The following is a 12,483-nucleotide window of genomic DNA, read 5'->3' on the forward strand; positions in this document are numbered from 1 at the left end:
GTATCAATGTCCCTATTAATCCAGAATGTGTTATGCATACCTCCCAATGTTGGTCCCTCCAGCAGCGGGATAGGGGCGGGGCCATGTCACATTAGGGCCACACAGGATGTTTTGAAGTGCTAGGCTGCCCCGTTCTCTGCTGCTCTCCCTTCCAAACCCGTTCATTGCCATGTGCACCACACATTTAGTTGTGTATTTACCACTTGTTGGTGTATTTTGCCAAATGCAGCTTTTTCATTGTCTGATACTGTGCTTTGTGCTATTGCTAAGAATAAGTCTCATGCTTTTTTATTACAAGGCTCATTTTGAAAATATCCGTTGACTAGATTTATTGAGTAGCAATATGCACCATTGGTAGGGTATTTAAAATGTCAGATAGGATGGATACAATTACTGTTAATAAAAGTTGTTGGTTTTTTTTATCCAAAAAGTCTTGAATACACAGTCAGGAGATTCCTTGTTTATGAATGCGTACAATTCAACAATTTGTACTATTGTCAGTCAGCACAGGTGAAATAAAGCTAGATGTGAAGAGCAACATAGTTGTGTAGTGTAAGGACTAACATTCACTATAACAGTATAATCAGTGATTTATGACATCACAGCTTACCGGCTATAAAGGTATGTGCACAAAATTTAATAAGAACATTAGTGTGTAATATGTATAATGTACTTTATACTCTTCAAAATATTCAGGTTATATCAGGCTTATTATATTTTTTTATTTTTCCTGATTCTAGTATTCATTTGTCGAAAACTAGTGTAAACATTTCATTAAAATGTAAAATACCATACTAAAATATTTTTATTAAAAATCTTATTTTTGGCATTAGTAAACTGGTTAAATAACCAAATGGAGATTGACATCTAATAAAACATTTTAACTAATTTTATACAACATTAGGCCACACACCTCTAGACTTTTGTGCTTTTGGTATTGGAAATAAACTATTTGATAGCGATTTTTTTCTTATACTCGTTTAATGTACTGATTTTACTATCATTTTATTCGACCCTATTACCCCATATACAATTTCAAAACTTCCCACCTGATTTATTCTATTGCAGGTGCATGTACTGGATTCATTATGATAGATTAATGAATTCCATCCAGGTTACTGCAATACAAAGATAAGTGTGAAATTGAGAAGCAGAACATTTTGTACCAACTGAAAGAGGTCATGACATAGGGTTTGTTTTAGTCACCTAAGTTTGCAATAATTTTATGTACAGCGAAGTTCACAAACTTTGTATGATTTGTATTTACATTTTTGGAGGATTTTAATGCAATAAACTGTTCAATCACATCTATATTCTTCATCTATGACTGCGAAAACACATCTGGTCCACTAGAAGTACATTGTTTAACTATGAAGACAGTCTAACAATCTAGCTCAAAGTATCTGTATTTGGAATCATGATTCATGATTACACAGTAGTTAGGTATTGGCAGAAAAATAATACGGTTTCCTTGAAAAGTCAGGTTAATGAAAATCAAAGTTGAAACAAAACCCTAAGGTTGGTAATAAACAAAAAACGCAAAGCATCAAAAAGATTTAAACCATATTCTCTGTTAGTTTTGAGTTGTCCTGAATTGTTTGGTAAAGTGCAAACTATATATCTCAGTAACTGACTTGTGAATATTTTGTATCCGAAATATTAAAAAATATTACGGTTGAAGCTACTTGTTCAAAACAGGGCTAAGCTTTATCTTTATTTTAGCATTACGGTAATTTTAAAACAGTATTCATTATTATACATATAGGGCTTATTCAAATAGCTTGGCGGTCCGCGATTACGCGCCAGAATGGCCGGCGACAGTAAGACGTGGTACCACAATAAGGCGGAATTTCCTTTGCACCCCATAGGATTGCGGAGGGAAATCCGCTGTATTTCGGCACCGTATTACTTTGAGTAAAGTGCAGCGGCCTCTTAATCGCGGACCGCCAAGCTAATTAATTATGCCCCATAGTGGGTGTTATCTCTCACTTGCATATAGTCTAATAGTGAAAATAAATACACTAGTACTTTCATAGCATTGGAAACTACTGTCTTCAAGACTATACTTTTCTCGACTCTCTAAAGTGTTAAGGGACTTGCCCACATTTGCCTGAGGAATCAATTTGCAATGTACACAATTATTATTACATAAGTATCAAATGATCCTTTACCAGACATCATATGCCACAAGATAAATAGCTTGGGTCTTGCAACTCAAAATGTTATATTATAAGATATTGTATCATGTAGCATTAGCAACAATGTGAGCCTAATATTAAAGCTGTTATCCATTTTTAGTGAACTTTACCCCAGATTTAGGCATCACACCAGCTAGTCCCATTCCCAGAATTCATATTGCTACATCCATACATCCACCTGCTTGATATGCAAAATGACAGCCAAAAAAACTTGATTTCTTGAACAATAGTATTTTAGAAAAAGTATGAGTGTGCACACTACTTCTAGACCGCAAAATGATCAATATTTGCTGCAATCAGATCCTTGCTATGTGCTTTATGCAGTTTATTATGTACTTTTGATAAATATCAAATCAAATAATTTATTTTGTTTTCTTATGCATGGTATATAAACAGAATTATAAGAAATTATGTGATCTATAATGCAGAACTCAATGATATTTGTTTAGTATTGAAATATATAAACTGATAGAAAAATGTTTACAATGCGTAAAATGGAAAGAAATTCACCAAATATTTGGATACTCCTTTAAATATATACTGTGAAAAATAATTTCACAGTATTGCAGTTCTACAGTTTCACCTCAGAGCGCCGCTGTTTAACCAATAAGGAGAAGAATACAGAACTGGAGATCCACTGGTATTTTCATCACTCACACACACTGCAGATCTGCAGGAAGACACACAGCCATTTTCTGGATTCTCTCTACACAACATACTGTACAGGACAAAAGCTCTTATTTTTACAAACAAGTGGATTAAGAACTATATGTTTTTTACCTCACTGGATTATAAATAATAACCATTTAAAAGGACTTTATAAGGAACATTTTGGCTGCTGAGTATGGCTGAGATGAAACCTCATACACAGACATACAAAGGAATCAGATGGCAAGTAATATTTTCCTTCTTATTTTCTTGGCTGTGTCATTCAGTCTCTGGTCAGATTCATTATTCTATTGTAGAAGAAATAAGAAAAGACTCTGTTATAGCAAATATTTCAAAAGATCTTGAATTAGATATTAAACAGCTGTCATCTAGAAATCTTAGAATTGTATCACCTGTTTCAGAAAAATATTTCTATGTAAATTTAGATAATGGAAATCTATATGTTAAGGACAGGATAGACAGAGAGACACTGTGTGGGACAGCAGCTACCTGCTTCCTAACCTTTGATGCTGTGGTTGAAAATCCCTTTAATATTTTTAATGCCAAAGTTGAAATTGAGGATTTAAATGATAATTATCCACATTTTTTTCATAATAAAATAATTTTGGAAGTTATTGAATTTACATCACCAGGAGCAAGATTTGTTTTACAAAGTGCAGAAGATCCAGATATTGGTAGTAATTCAGTGCAGACATACAGGCTCAGTGACAATCAGTACTTTACACTTAATGAAAAGACCAGAGCAGATGGGAGTATATTTCCAGAACTTGTATTAGAGAAACCTTTAGATCGAGAGACACAAAATATTCATGAATTAATTTTAACAGCATTTGATGGAGGAAATCCAGTGAAATTTGGAACTGCTTTAGTTAAGGTGATTGTTACAGATGGTAATGATAATGCTCCTATATTTAAACATGAGATATATAAAGTTACACTAAAAGAAAACATTCCAATTAACTCCACTGTAATTATATTAAATGCAACTGATAAAGATGAAGGTGTAAATGCAGAGATCACATATTCCTTCAGCAAAACTTCAGGAGATCTTCATCATACAGGAATGTTTAGTATTCACCCTACAAATGGTGAAATTAAAACAAATAGATATTTGGATTTTGAAGCGACAAATAACTATGAACTGTCTGTCCAAGCAAAGGATGGAGGTGGCCTTGTTGCCCATTGTAAAGTATTGATAGAAGTGATAGATGAAAATGACAATGTTCCAGAGATATCTATCACATCATTATCTAGTCCTATTCCAGAGGATTCTGCACCAGGTACAATGATAGCACTAATTAAAGTTAGTGATCAAGATTCAGGAGAAAATGGAGAAGTTGACTGTCAAATTAAAGAAGAAATCCCATTTAAATTATTATCATCTAACAGTTATTACAGAATTGTTACAACAAGCGCTATGGACAGAGAGAAAGTATCTAGTTATAACATCACAATTTTAGCTACTGACTTAGGATCTCCCCCACTTTCCAGCAGAAGAACCATCAGACTGGAGATATCAGATGTTAATGACAATCCACCAATATTTATGAAATCTACTTATGTTACTTATGTACCAGAGAACAATTTACCAGGAGCCTCAATATACAGTATACAAGCTTCAGACCCTGATACTGGAGACAATGCTAAAATTATTTATTCAGTTTCCAGCACAAATACAGAAGATCTCCCAGTGTCCTCATATCTGTCCATCAATATAGAGACTGGAGTTCTCTATGCTCAGAGATCATTTGATTATGAGCAGCACAAGGAGTTTCTAATACAAGTAACTGCTAGAGACAATGGATCCCCATCTCTGAGCAGCAATGTTACATTAATCATCCGTATAGTGGATCAGAATGATAATGCACCAAAAATCCTGTACCCATCACCAGAAAGTGGTGGACCAGCTGTGTTTGAGATGGTCCCTTTTGCCTCTGAACAAGGATCATTAATAACTAAGGTGGTTGCAGTGGACGCAGACTCTGGACATAATGCCTGGCTCTCTTATCACTTCATACATGTGTCAGAACCATCTCACTTTATCATTAGTCAGCACACGGGTGAAATCAGGACATCACGTGTCTTTCAAGACAAGGATATATTGAAACACAAGGTTGTGGTGATGGTGAAGGACAATGGAGACCCCTCTCTCTCAGCTACAGTCACTTTAAGTCTCATTGTTGCAAATAACTTTCAACAAGTGGTTCCTAAACTCAGTAATCAGATCAAAGATGAAGATCCACAGTCCAATCTGCAATTGTACTTAGTGATCGCACTTGCGCTCATTTCTTTGTTATTTATTGTGACAGTTATGTTGGTTATTATATCGAAATGCAAGGAATCAAAACCTTCACCAACCTTTGCATCTCTAAGTACAAATCTGTATCCTCAAGTTGACCCCAGGACATTCTCCATGTACAGTGATGGGACTTTACCATTCCCCTACTCGTACAATGTGTGTGTAGCTTTGGATTCCAGTGAAAGTGACTTTAGTTACATGAAACCAAATCAAAATGTCCCTGTGGATAATCTCATTGATGCTGATGATTCAGGACTTGGGAATGAAAGTGTAAAAGAAACATTTCCAATCAGTGATCAGGTGAGTTTTTGTAACATAGAGAATGTTATGTGAGATTTCCTATAATATAGAAAATGTAGCTATATGTATTTTTATATAAAGTCTGACATTTGATCAAATGCGTATGTCAATGTCTGACAGATTTAAGGAAAACTATTGTTATTCTTAAATGCTAAATGATCTGAATTGCTTGGTAATGTGCAAATAATATAACTTGGCAGTTCACCTGTACACTATTTTATGTCAGGGATTTTACTGTTGGAAATTTATAGTTCAAAACAATAAACTTTCAACAGTAGCTCAATTAAAGGGGTTCTACCCCCACCACTTCCACATTCCAGATTTGGGACTACTTCGAAGACTGAATGCTTAGCATTACTGCTGGCAGATATAGAGATTTCATGGGATCTGCGACTATAATCATTAAGGTAATGGTGAATGTGGGAGGGTCCAAAGGTTGGGTCCCACCAGTATATATGGAGACTCTGATTATGGAGAAGAATTCTTCAGCTAAATACCCCTTTAATACATTGCTTTGGAAAGTGATATGTGAACCATAGTGTCTCAGGCTCTGTAAATTGTTACTTACATTACCCACAAGCACCTGAGGAAGCAGCTTGTTGAACTGAAGTGTACTCCATATTTATATCATTTCATCTTGCCACTGGTCTAAATTTGAAGTGTTAAATAACCATATGTTGTATTTTGTATCCATTTGAATTCTAAAAAACTACTAGACGTTATTGATTCATTTCAAAAGAATTCTTCAAATGAATTAGATATGTGAATGTTACTGGCAGAATCACTTATCTCAGTTATGTAGTTAGTATGAAATCATTATTCCAATGCAATCTAATTTAAGAACTGCAACTAATCTTTTGGCCTAACACTTGTCTAATAATATACACAAAAAGCAATTATGTTGCTTAATTGAGAAACACCTTTCATTCCTATTTCAATTTTATGACATTGCATGACAATGATGACCATATGAAGCTCAACTTCAGTGTTTTACCAATTGACTATTTATTTCTCCCAGAATGCGAGCAGAAGTATATACCAACTCAACTGCATGTATTTCTTATAACCAGAAAAAATTGTGCTAAACACAGCTTATTGATGTGCTTATTATGTGCTTATTGGATGAGCTATGGATGTGTCTATTGTCTTGAGTTTGAGGCAGTGAAACTGTTCTCAAAAAAGAATTCTCTAACAGAAAAAACTAAAGGTATAGTGCAGACATGGAGGGATGTCAATAAAGCCAAAATAAACATGTAGCTACAGTTTTGGGCACCTCACTGTAAGAAGGACATAGGAGAACATGGGATTGTTCAAAGGCAGGCAACCTCATTAATAAAGGCAATTTAAGAGTTAAACTATAGAGAATGGTTTGTTTACTTTGGCTAATTATGTGGTTTAAAGGTGCCATAATATATTCAAGGAACATGCAAAGATTTGGAGATGGGGTCATGAATTACAAATGTAAGAATGGATTCTTTACAGTAAGGGTGGTTAAGTTGTGCAATTCATTACCACAGGAAGTGATGATGGCAAATTAACAAACAGAATAACAAAAATTACATGGATGCCTTTATTACAAGACATGATATCTGTAGTCAAAATGAGTAGAGGTTGCTTATAAAGTGTACTCTAGATCAGTGGTTCCCAAACTTTTGCAGTTTGCGGCACCCTTAGAGTCTCCATAATTTTTTCAAGGCACCCCTCCAAAATAATTACTGAGCAGTCTTCTTTTAGAAGTAGTTGGGTCAAAAAAATGTAATAAGTATTTAGGTCAGGACAGAAATACTTATTTAGTTGTATGCAAAAATGCCCCCTCTGCATCCAGACACGCTGCCCCCTCGCACGCTGCCCCCTCTGCCCTTGCACGCTGCCCCCTCTGTCCTCGCACGCTGCCCCCTCTGCCCTCACACGCTACTCCCTCTGCCCTCTCATGCTACCCCCTCTCTCCTCACACACTGCCCCCTCTCTGCCCCCTCTCTCTGCCCCATCTCACGCTGTCCCCTCTCACGCTGCCCCCTCTCTCTGCCCTCTCTCACGCTGTCCCGCTCCTCTGCCCTCTCTCACGCTGTCTCCCTCCTCTGCTCTCTCTCACACTGCACCCCTGTGACAGCACCGCGGCACCCCTGGGAGCCACGGCGCACACTTTGGGAACCTCGGCTCTAGATGGTACTTAGTCCCAACCAAGTTCCATAGTATTTTCCCAAACACTTTAGACAGGTGCTGGTGAGTCTGTGGTGGACAGGGTACTTACTTACACATCTGGTGGGACTGTCCCATTATCCAATCATTATGGAATATTGCACCAACTCACAGCTGTTCACCTCCCCAGGGACCCCGTAATTTATTTTCTCAACAAAGCCGCCCCATCTATAAGCAAACCAAAGGTCTGTCTGACACTTCAGGTTAGTCAAGCTTGTAAACAACTCATAGCCCGAGCTTGGAAAAACACACATTTTACCCTACCAAACCAGAAATGATGACTAGATTATGGCATATTTCGTCCATGGAACATATTACAGCCCTCCTTAACAACACTCTTCCCAAATCTCACGAGACATGGACCCCATGTTACAGACTTTATAGCTCCTCCGTTCCGGGCAGTAGGTAAACGAGAACTCTTATCTCTCCCCACCTCTATGCCCCCCCCCTCTTGCACCTCTTACTTTCCCTTTCTCACAGACTCTCTTCTAGTCTCTTTCTCTTTTACAATATTAATGGAAAACCCACTTTGTTATAAACCCCTTTGATACGATATAAAGTGGAACCAATATTTATGTCATATTGTTTTTTCTCATTGTACTTGTTCTACAATGCTGTCTATTGAACAAAGCTTGAAATTAATGAGATTTTAAAAAATGATTAGAGGTCATTATGGGGGTTGATTAATTCAGGTAATATTTATGATTGTCATTTTGGAGGTCAGGAAGGATTTTCTTCCCCTTGTGCAGCTAAATTGGCAAATGCAACACTATAGGTTTTGCTGTCCTCTGGATCAATGCAGTTAGAATTAATGAAAGGTTAAACTCAATAGACCTGTGTATTTCATCAACCTTACTACCTGTGTACAAAATTCACTAAACAGCTTAGAAAGGTACCAGAATGTTCTTCCAGACTGTTTGAAAGATGAGCCTTAAACTGTGAGGTCACATATGGACATCCTCGATGTGGTGGACTCACTCAACAGACGATGGCTCATTAGTGACATCAGAATAGAGAATCAAACAACCTTGCAATGTTTAAATAAAACCTTATTAGTAAATTAAAGCTATTTATAAATAAGCTTTATATTTTGCCAGGCATCTCCAGAATGTTGGCAAAACTTTGGAATGTTATGCTTTTGGTCATGTGGTATTAATTTATATCAAATCAGTTCTAATTCCTCCTACTGTATACTGAAGTTAGTTTTCTGTTTTAGTTTGGAAATTTATTAAGTTAATGTAAGTTTAGAGCAATAATTGTCAGCAAATCATCCAGATATCTGCTGGTTATGTTCTTGAAGTTTTAGAAATAAATAAAGTAAATTGATTATTACATATAATTCAAAAAATACCATTTGTTTTGTTGAACTTGTCAAGAGGGATCTGGTGATAGACATTTAGCTTCCTGGTACACAAGGGAACTTATAGTTCTTCATCCTAGTTCCTGCCATCCAGAATCAGCCTTGTATTTTGGACAGCTATAAGTCCTATATGACTTTGAAATTTAATATTGAATGCTTAACTGTGATTGCATTAAATAATTCAGACATCATAAATTAGGCTAACCTTTAAATAATTTAACATTAACTACCAAGGAAAGATAAATGGTATCAATTTCAACAAACACATTTATGAATTGTACCCATCTTTATACTGCTTTATACAGTATTTAAATCTGAAATGTAATTGAATTACACTATATGGACAAAAGTATTCGAACGCTTGACCATTACACCAACAGGGACTGTAATGACATTGTATACAAAACATATTCTTTAATATGGAGTTGGTCCCCCTTTTGCAGCAATAACAGCTTCCACTCTTTTCGGAAGGTTTTCAACAAGATGTAGGAGTGTTTCTGTGGAAATTTGTGCCCATTCATTCTGTAGAGCATTTACGAGTCAGGCACTGATGTTGGACGATAAACCTGGCTTCCAATCTCCATACCAGTTCATCCCAAAGGTGTTCGATGGAGTTGTGGTCAGGGTTCTGTCCGGGCCAGTCAAGTTCTTCCACACCAAACTCATCAAACCATGTCTTTGTAGTCCTTGCTTTGTGCACTGAGGCACAGTCATGTTGGAACATGAAAAGGCCTTCCCCAAACTGTTGCCACAAAGTTGGAAGCATAACATTGTCCAAAATGACTTGGTATGCTGAAGCATTAAGATTGCCCTTTACTGCAGCTAGGGGGCCTAGCCTAAACCCTGAAAAATAACCCCATACCTATATCCCTCCTCCACCAAACTTCATAGTTGGCATAATGTAGTCAGGCAGGTAACATTCTCCCAGCATCCACCAAACCCAGACTCGTCTATCTAACCGCCAAACAGAGAAGCATGATTTGTCACTCCACAGAACAGGTTTCCACTGCTTCACAGTCCAGTGGGTCGGTGTGCTTTACACCACTCAATCCGACGCTTGGCATTGGTCTTAGTGATGTGAGACTTACATGCAGATGCTCGGCCATGGAAACCCATTCCATTAAGTGCCTGCTTACATTAATGCCAGTGGAAGTTCGGAACTCTTCAGCTATGGAATCAGCAGAGTGTTGGCAAGTTTTACGCACCATGCACCTTACCAGTCATTGACCCCTCTCTGTGATTTAACATGGTCTTCTGCTTTGTGGCTAAGTTGTTGTTGTTCCTAAACGCTTCCACTTTCTAATAATATCACTTCCATTTGACCGTGGAATAGTTTGCAGGAATGACATTTCAGGAACAGTCTTATTGTAAAGGTGGCATCCTACCACAGTACCACTTTTGAAGTCACTGAGATCTTCAGAACCCTTTTTTTTATCACAAATGTTTGCAAATGGAGACTGCATGGCTAGGTGCTTGATTTTATACACCTCTGGCAACGTGTCTGATGGAAACACCTCCATTCAATAATTAACCAGGTGTGGCCAAATACTTATGTCCATACAGTGTACATAGTTATATATAAATTATGTTTATTCTTCAAACACTGATCAGTTTTTTTTATTTGGTTTATAAATCTAGCTCAAGTAAATTATAATTACTGAAAGCTGAGCTATTTGCAATTTATATTTAGGCACATGCTATCAATAATTGCTTGTTATTTTTACTTATTGCTATAATAAATTGAATAGTCGTGAAATAATTAGCAGACTAACATTGTATTATTTACATTAAATATCATTAATGCAAAATATATTACATTTCTTGCTTTCTGAGAAGAGCAGTAGTGATGTATTACTGCACTGAAATATCCTGTGGTCACCTAGTGGGTCTGATAGTTTCAGAAGCCTGGTTAGTAGACTGGTCAGCAGTCTGGGTCAGTATTTATGCCTCCTGCATACACTGGTGATACCTTGGTCATCCCCCTGGGGCCATGAATTTGGCAGTTTTCTCCTGTCTGTAACTCCTTCAATTGTGGATGTTACCTGGAACTTGGCATGTTGAGTCCAGGCTATTTCTATCCTTCCATGGGTCTGATTGTAGCTGTGGTTTGTACCTGCTCCAGTTTCTCTCTAGGTGGCTAATTGTTAGAATTTCTTGTTACTCCTAACATGGGCTTCCCCCATCCCATTGATCAGGTACCTGTCCCCAACTCATTGACAAGGTCCCGGCCGCCAGTCTTGTATCTCCTTCCCTGTGGATGACAAGTGAGGATCCAGCTGACCCATTGTCTCTTCCCTTACTGTATCTAATTTCCATACTGCATTTAGTGACATTTGGCCCATACTACCATGTATGCTCTTTTATCTACCTCCTATAACCATTGGGTTATGGTTATGATGGTTTTCCTTTACTGCAGCACACCCAGGTATATGTGCGGGAGGATTATGTCCTTTTGTGTCCCACAGATTCCACTTTTCATTCTAACCTATTTTTTATGTCACTTATGACATTTATTGTGTGTTTTGATAATTTAGTCATATATTATTGGTAATACTGTGTGGTTCTTACTGTTCTAGCTGTTATTTGTTCATACCTGTCGCTTGGCAACAATGGTTAGCTGACTGATGCTGTCTCTAAGGAAAGGCTCAACTTCAATGGATGTTAGCCCAGAACTACAGTATATTGCTGTATCCTTATCCTGTCATTAGCTGTGGCTCATATGTTTTCACATTGTTTAATACTGCAATGTGATTTGCTTATATTGGGCAGCCCTTGGCATAGTGGTTAGCATTGCTGCCTCATTGCACTGGGGTTATGGGTTTCATTCTGACCAATTTTGTACATTTGCTTTTATCTTAATATATCACCTTAGGCGGTAGTGCTTTAGTTTGCTAGTAAACAATTTGGCTCTATTTTTTTAATGGGGAGAGTTCTATATACTCCCTCTCTCTACTACTCTGTGCTCCTTCAAACGTGCACTCAAAACTCACCTCTTCCTCAAAGCCTACCAACCATCTACTTAACCCCCATCTCCTCCCTTTAGCTCGTCCTCCCTTCTCTCCGCTCACCTCAACTGGCTCCTCTTGTGCCTGGTCTGTTTACCCTCCCTTAGGATGTAAGCTCGTATGAGCAGGGCCCCCTCCCCTCCTGTCTCCATACCTGTTCTTCCGCTCCGTCTTTACTGCATATGACTGGCTGGAGTTTCTGAAGTATTGGTACTTTTTGTTCATTGTTCTGTATGGTTTCACCCTGTATAGTCTACTGTTAGTACTGTGTGCGGCGCTGCGGATGCCTTGTGGCGCCTAACAAATAAATGATAATAATAATAATAATATACTCTCAGAGTTTCACTGTTTTGTTACCTGCACTCAGACACATTATGCTGTCATAATCAAAGTAATTAATTATAATACAGCAAAATAATTTGCATAATACATTTTCACAGTGAAGTTAAAACA

General features: G+C 37.4%; 1 protein-coding gene across 5 annotated transcripts in view; it reads left to right on the forward strand.

Moving 5' to 3' along the window:
• LOC142152875 (protocadherin gamma-B7-like) overlaps nt 1-12,483 on the forward strand; it is a 420,392-nt gene that overhangs the window by 144,577 nt on the left and 263,332 nt on the right. The gene's annotated exons all lie outside the window — the stretch shown is intronic.

Source organism: Mixophyes fleayi, chromosome 4, assembly GCF_038048845.1.
Source record: "Mixophyes fleayi isolate aMixFle1 chromosome 4, aMixFle1.hap1, whole genome shotgun sequence".
Taxonomy (NCBI): Eukaryota; Metazoa; Chordata; class Amphibia; order Anura; family Limnodynastidae; genus Mixophyes; species Mixophyes fleayi.